Source organism: Emydura macquarii, unplaced genomic scaffold (genome assembly GCF_026122565.2).
Source record: "Emydura macquarii macquarii isolate MOO-44397 ecotype Brisbane River unplaced genomic scaffold, CSIRO-AGI_Emac_v2 contig_18, whole genome shotgun sequence".
NCBI lineage: Eukaryota > Metazoa > Chordata > Testudines > Chelidae > Emydura > Emydura macquarii.
The window spans coordinates 10,017,231-10,024,997 of NW_027130155.1; the positions used below are offsets into that span (position 1 = coordinate 10,017,231).

A 7,767-nucleotide genomic window follows, 5' to 3' on the forward strand; every position below is an offset into this window, starting at 1 on the left:
TTCCTTGTATGGGTACACTGAAGCTCCTGGAAGTACATTGACTGATTTCTTTACTTGGCAATGCACAGATTAGTCATTTATAAATTATGCATGACTGATGAATGTAGACAACTCCCATTTTTGTCAGCAGTAGTTATACAAACAAAATGTGAGATACAACTTATTCTTGGGTATGCTTTAGAGAGGATCATTCTGCTTTAAAATAGCTGCAACTTTGTCCTCAAAGAAGTATAACCATGAAAAAATACTTAGTGTCTAATAAGTAACAACAATTTTTCTTTAAATTGTTTGTTTTCGTATGATGGAGTATGTTGAAAAATAATATAGACATATGAGAACAGCAGTATTCAGGGAGCCATGTTAAGAAATAGTTTGCTGAGTACATTCACTTCTGTGTACGTAGTCCGGCCTGCAGGAACATGCAGGCTTAACAATCAGTTCCTTGTCTGAAACAACAACAACAACAAACTAAAAGAGCATATATACATCTTACTCGAAATGAATACATAGTTGGTGTATCTGAAATAAGTTATATACTGAGCTCTCAATCTTGCAAAAGGTTATGCATATGCATACAGTTAAGCATATAAGTAATCCTGTTGACTTCAATGGCACTACTTATGTGCATAAAGTGTTTGAGGGGGGCCCTAAAAATGTTAATGAGAAACTATTAGCAACTATTAGCAGTTTCTGTATTTTTATTTTCAAAGTATGATGCCTTTTTTCCTCATATTGATTTAAAACAAAACTTTTAATAAGACATCATCAGGTTCCAAATTATTTTAAAAAATTAAATTTCTTTAATAGCACTTTAAATGATTAAAATTAAAATAATTTGAAAAATCAGGTTTTTTTGCTACCATTTAGGCATTAGTCTTGCATTCTGAGTCACCTGGGCAGATTCCTGAGTCATGAATATATTTTATGTGGGTGTGAATTGCACTTGTTTTTCAATGAGGTGTTGATCTTCAGTGGATCCCTGCATCAGTGGAATGCAGGACCAGGGCCTAAGAGCTTGTTGAGAATTGGAAATTTACTGAAATAGCTATCCCAGAATAATTAAACAATTGTAAACCAAACTGTTTCTAGTGTTAAATTGGAAAAAGGCATTTTAATTCTGGAATAAGAGCATCCATGTGGGGCATTATATTGAAATAATTACTTCCAAAGAATTATTCCAGAATATCTTCATGCCTCCAGTTTTCACCCTGGACACATTACATGATCCATTGTCTACAGTCAAGCCTTAAGATACAACCAGATTTGCTCCGATCCCTCAGACAGAGACAAACACTTACAGGATCTCTATGAAACATTCTTAAAACTACAATACCCACCTGGAGAAGTGAAGAAACAAATTGACAGAGCCCAACAGGTACCCAGAAGTCACCTACTACAGGACAGACCCAACAAACAACACAACAGAACACCACTGGTCATCACCTACAGTCCCCAACTAAAATCTCTCCAACACATGATTAAAGATCTACAACCTATCCTAGCAGATGATCCATCTCTCGCTCAGGCAGTGGGCGGCAGACCCATCCTGGCTTATAGACAGCCCGCCAACCTGAAGCAAATACTCACCAGCAACCATACACCCTAAAAAAAGTCCAATCCAGGAACCTATCCCTGCAACAAACCCCCTTGCCAGCTCTGCCCACACATCGACTCTAGTGACAGCATCACTGGTCCTAACCACATCAATCACGCCATAAAGGGCTTATTCACCTGCACATCCGCTAATGTTATATATGCCATCATGTGCCAGCAATGCCCCTCTGCCATGTATGTTGGCCAAACTAGACTATCACTACTCAAAAGGATAAATGGACACAAATCAGACATAAAAAATAATAACATTCATAAACCAGTCGGAGAACACTTCAATCTCCCGGGGCACTCTATCGCTGACCTGAAAGTTGCTGTACTTCTCAAAAAAAACTTCAAAAACAGACTTGAAAGAGAAATTGCTGAGTTAGAAATTATCTGCAAACTTGACACATTCAAACTGGGTTTAAACAGGGATTTGGAATGGCTCTCTCATTACAAGAAGTAATTTGCTCTGATCACCCATTCTGACCTCCTACTCAATGGTTGTCATTATGCCTCAAGTACCTGGCTTTTTCCACCTACCCCATTATTATCTATGCCCTTGGTTATGCATATGTTGCCTTCTATATATGTTTCCTATTTGCTGTATCATTTCTACCAACTGCATCTGAGGAAGTGAGCTGAAGCTCACGAAAGCTTATGCCTGCTGAAATTAAATTTGTTAGTCTTTAAAGTGCAACAGAACTCTCATAGTTTTTATTCCAGAATAACTATTTCAGTAAATTTCCAAGTGTAGAAAATCCCTAAAACATTTACTATTTGAATTTCATTCTGCTTAGATGTTGCAAATAGAAATTATCTAGGCTCTTTCTGGTTCTCATGCACTAGCACAGTGTTGCAGTATTTGAATTGCAAACAGCAGGGAAAATTTAAATCCCAACAAAAATTGATTTTATTTAAATTTTTAAAAATTAACCATTTCTATTACTGTTAGGATCTGTGAATGTTTTTAAAATAAAACCTTAATTTGGAGCATAATATGTCTTTGTAACCCGGGCATTCCTTATTGTCTCTAAATTTTTCATGTCAGAAACAGAACAAGTACCACTATATAGTTGAGTGGATTTACTCCTGTTTTCCTCTAGCATTGTTGCTTTTCCATGGCATTCCTTTTCAGAGTTCTCCACCTATGTGGTTCAGTTTCTCAAGGAAAGGACCCTTACAGAGAGGAATTCAAACAATAGAACAGCCTACCAAGTGTCTTGGTATTTGTAGGCAGCTGGACTACTGTAACATTTCCCCTTCTTCATTAAGGGCTGAATATCTAGCCCTCAATTTACATAGCTCTCTGAGTCAATTAAGACCCAGGAAAGGAAGATTTGTTCAGTGCATGTGATGGTGGGTAGGAGGGAACCCACCTCCACATGTTGGAGGGAACTGCAGACAAGCATTCTGATAAGCATTCTGTACATAATAGCTCTTTGTGCTCCAGATGTACAGCTTGCACGGTGCCCCTCTGTAGGAGTCATGTGGCTAGGGAAACAACTACTACAGTGGGGCTCTGTTGAGACAATGTTATGAAAGAATGCAATAGCTCAGAGTATGAACTGCACTTGTTTCTCAATGAGGTTGATTATGAATCCTAATAATAACAATTTAAATATCAGCACCTAACTATTTCTCTGCTGATCATTTTAGCAGAAACATCCAGCTCTTGCGGAATTGTGAATAGAACATAGAGCTGCGGGCAGAAGTTAGAACTTTTCTACGCTTAAAAGGCTGCAGTGGCTCAACTGTACTGATGAAGCTGCACTGCTGTAGTGCTTCAGTGAAGATTCTAGCTACGCTGACAGAAGGCCACTGCAACCTTTTAAATGTAGATTAGCCCCAAGTGAAGTAAAACCTCCAGATCTGAATCTACTTATGTGATTTTTTTCATTAAGAATGAGAAACATGGTGAAGCTTTTCTATTGATGTAAAGTCTGGAAAAGCAGCAAGTACATTCATTTACCTTTTTCATTCTCCTTTTAGTTGATTTGAGCTTCTTGCTGTTCTTGAAAATTGACTTGAAAGTATCTGAGGAAATCTGTGGTGTAACTTTAATATTTAATCTTGACAGCTTGTCTGTTGAGACAATAAAGAATACATTTTCCTATTTTCAACTGTCAAAAATGCAATATTTTTTTCAACCGTCTCTACCTACCAGAAATATTCACTGATGTAATAATGCAGTGTTCCCCACAATAGAATTCCACTGTAATTCCCATTTTTCTTCACTGTGTTCTATTGGTTTGCCAGCAGCACAGCATTTCTCCCTCCAAATATTTTCTGCTCACACTAAACATCACACCTATCTGATTTGAAAAAGTCCTGAAGTTTGCAGTTATCTTCTGATTGACAGATGACTGACACCCAGCAGTAATTCCTGAGAGCAAAAATATTTGAACTATATATGGAATAGCACTTTTTAAAAAATTTGTCAAATACTAAATCATAATTCCATGGGACGTGGGAGAGCCAGCAAATGGGAAGGAGCAGACAGGAAAATCAGCTGCTAGGGTTGGGGAGGGAGCTTGAGCATGTGTGCAAGCTCACCTTTGGGGAAGGAATGGGGAAAAGGACGTGCAGCAGGAAGAAACAATTAGGAGTAATATAACAGTAAGCAGCAATGGGGAGGGTTAGAAAGGAGGTAGATACAGCAGCTGAAAATGGCTGCTGACATTTCTATAAAGGATAATGAATATGTCAATACATATAATATCCTTAATACAGGAGCACTAAAGTATAAATTAGAACAAATCTAAACAACATACATAGCCATTTTCAGGATTTGGATCCTTTTTTTCTGACTTGTACCTTACATTCACCCAAATACAAGTACACAAAGCTCAATTTTCCATAACAGGGCCCTTTCCCCTGACAACTATTACAATGAAAATTCTGAGATACTCAAGGCTGCATTGTATTTTAAATAGTACTGAATTTGTATAGAAATGTAACTTACATATAACATTCCTCATATCCTTTTGTATAAATACCTAAATAAAAAATGAAATAATTTTTAAATCTTAAAGACTGAAATCAGAGACACTCCACCTTTCTGTCTCTCCTTAAGAGCGTCCAGTATGTCAGTTGCACAAAGTTCTCCTATAACGTTGCCATCTAGATCAAGTTCTATCAAGTATTCAGAGTATTTGATTAGGCTGCATTTAAGAACAACAACAAAAACTGAAATCTGCTGTACGTAAAAAATGATGTTATGCATTAGTAAATTAAAATATAAGTATTTTAATGTAGAATGCAATTAATTCCAAGGACCTATTGTTAAACCGCTCAAACAAAAGTCATCATTCTTTGGTAATTCTTCTATCTGGTGACCTGATCCAAACCCCATTGCTCCCACTGATTTCAGAGGGCTTTTGGATCAGCCCTTAAATGAGTACATGGCTCCTCTTATAGGTTTCCTTTTAGAAAATGTGTGCATATCTTCACTATGATTCTTTTTCAGCTAATAATTTGAATAGAAATCATCAGTAATAAATACAAATAGCACTGTGCCTGATTCCATACGTGGGATTCCCATTGAGTCCAAGGCATGTGAGATGTCAGTTCCATAATATTTTTTCAGGGGAGAAAATTAATGTGTAATAATGGCTATTGTTGTTTGTGTAGCTGTAAATAAAAGCCTACCAGTTCATAAAGTTATGACTTGGCTTTAAAAAACTGACTATAACAACTTTATAGTTTTTAAGACCAGAAGAGACCATTATGACCATCTAGTATGATCTGCATAACACAGGCCATAGAATTTCACCCAGTAAAATGTATCCTATCCGCTTCCTCTACTTGCTCAGGACCAAGAGGGTGGTGGAATAAAGTTAAAGAAAGCATACTCATTATTTTGCTCTTCAGCTGTCCTAGGAATATAAATATTGATAAAATTCCATTAGTAGATTAAAATTTTTAATGGGACTTTGAAACTGCCTCATCAATTTGATATTTGGGCAGCTGTACTGATGTTAACAATCTGGGCACAACAGTGGTTGAATAAAATGAAAATCAAAAGTGGATTCCATAGCTGATCAATCACTTTTCTTCATTTAAAGCTACTATACTTAGGGGCACATCTTGTTCGCCTTACTCAAATGAGTATTATTTGCCTGAGTAAGGAGGGCAACAGTTGGATCTTTGTTGTTTATTGTAAAAGCATTGTGAAGTCTTCCAAATTTTCTCCTGCTTGTATAATCAATGTTTTGTTTTGCAGATTTCTCGCTCTTTGGATTGTGGTATGAACTGTTTCTAACATTTAATAAGGACTACTGATGTCGATAACATCTATTTATTTCCTGCGTTTCGATAGCTGTTTTTTTCTCACTTGGCCTACACTTAAGCTAACATTCTGTATTAATATAATTAGCTATCATTTGTTTTTTAAATTAAAAAGTCATCCTTGTGTAAAAGGGTGAATGGTCAGTCTTGAGTTAAGGCTGAAAATCAACATAAGAGTCACACCACTGAGCCAAATTCTATCCCTAGGTATACCACTGCAGTAGGACACCTGCATCTCAGAAAATGCAGAAAATTGGTGTAACACACTGCACATAAAACACACAATTCATGTGGAACAGAATAAAATAATATGGTGATGAAATAAATAATAAAACCAATATAACATTGGATGTTCAGTATAAGAGACTGCTGCAGGTTTTAGAAAAGACTGAACTGAATTCAAATGAAGTATTTACAGAAAAACAACGAGAGTTCTGTGGCACTTTAAAGACAGATACAGTAATCTGAAGAAGAGAGCTGAAGTCTCGAAAGCTTATGTCTGCAAATATTAAATTTGTTAGTCTATAAAGTGCCACAGAACTCTCGTTGTTTTTGCTGTATACAGACCAACACGGCTACCCCTCTGGAACTATTTATAGAAAATTACTCATGCTTTTTAAGATACTCTGCTAGATCTCAGATCTCAGTAATTGAAAAGAAACATGACTAGAAAAGAGCTTTGAATGTCTAGCAATTTAATAGATTACTAAGAAATTCCCCTGATCTCTCACCCCTTACACATGCAGAACTCCCACTAAAGTTAGCAGTTTTACACACAAAATGACTGTAGAATTAGGCCTGAAAGGAAGAAACTGCATAAAACAGGGCACTTTTATTTATTCATAGGACTAGCTTGGAAATACTTTATAGAATGAGACTACTTAAAAGGTGAAGCTATGCTGCATATGTATTGAATTAGAAATGCCATTAATTACATTTTAAAACAAACTGTATTTAAGAATCAGTTGCCTTGTTATTTGGCAAGACCTGAATCTGGATTTCCCCTACAAGAGTTGATGACATCACTAGCAGTTCCAAAGCAGTGCACAAAGAGAAGAAGGATGGAGAGAGAATTTAAAAAGCAAACTGAGGAGTGGTGCAGACTAGTGCAACAACATGTTCAGCATAATAGCTTCCCTGCAAGGTGAAATGGTTGAAGACTAATCCTCTGAGTGGGAGGGAGTGCAGGTTAGCACTCACTGATGGCCATGAGCAGACTTGTGGTCTGAGCAGATCCTGCTGCATTGGTGTACAGTTCAGCATGCTGGCTGGGTGTACTTCTCATCATTCTCTCGATGCTGTGCAAACACCTTGCCCCATCACTTATGAAGAGGAGTAAAGAGAAGCTCCTTACACCTTCTTTCACTCCTTGTGCACCAATGGCCAGGATTTTCCTTTACATTAGTTGGGGGATCCAATAGTTCCATTTCATATTTAAATTATCAGATTTCTGTAGGTTTAAAGAAAAAAGTAACCTTCCAAATGATCAAACTTGCTAATGTTTGATTGTTCCTGCTCAAGCCAAGACCCATGACATCAGTAACAGCCTCGGAGATTCTGGAGTAGAAGGAAACCATTTTCATACAAAGCAAATTCTTAATTTCTAAGCTTCATCCAGCTGCTCACTTTCTACACAGGAAACGTTTTGCAGGTTGAAACATTTGCAAATATATTGTTGTGGCCATTTTTACTTGGTTTATGATATCAAATGTCTGGAGTTGTAGTATTTTATTTCTGTAAAGTTTTTGTGAAATTAAATGGTTATGCTTAACATGAGGACAAAAGGTGTGTGATGTTTTGTTAGCATGCCTGTCTTTCTGATGCAATGAATGTGAACTAGCATGTGATATATAGGAATTGTATAAATGATTTGTTAAAAATAAA

General features: G+C 36.7%; 1 long non-coding RNA gene across 1 annotated transcript; it reads right to left on the reverse strand.

Moving 5' to 3' along the window:
• Nucleotides 1-298: 298 nt before the first annotated feature.
• On the reverse strand, nucleotides 299-4,757 carry LOC137148617 (uncharacterized). Its single transcript, XR_010918543.1, has 3 exons — nucleotides 4,651-4,757; nucleotides 3,566-3,678; nucleotides 299-446 (listed from the first exon to the last, which is right to left on the reverse strand). It is a non-coding gene; the product is annotated as an uncharacterized lncRNA (long non-coding RNA).
• Between the last annotated feature and the right edge of the window lie 3,010 nt (nucleotides 4,758-7,767).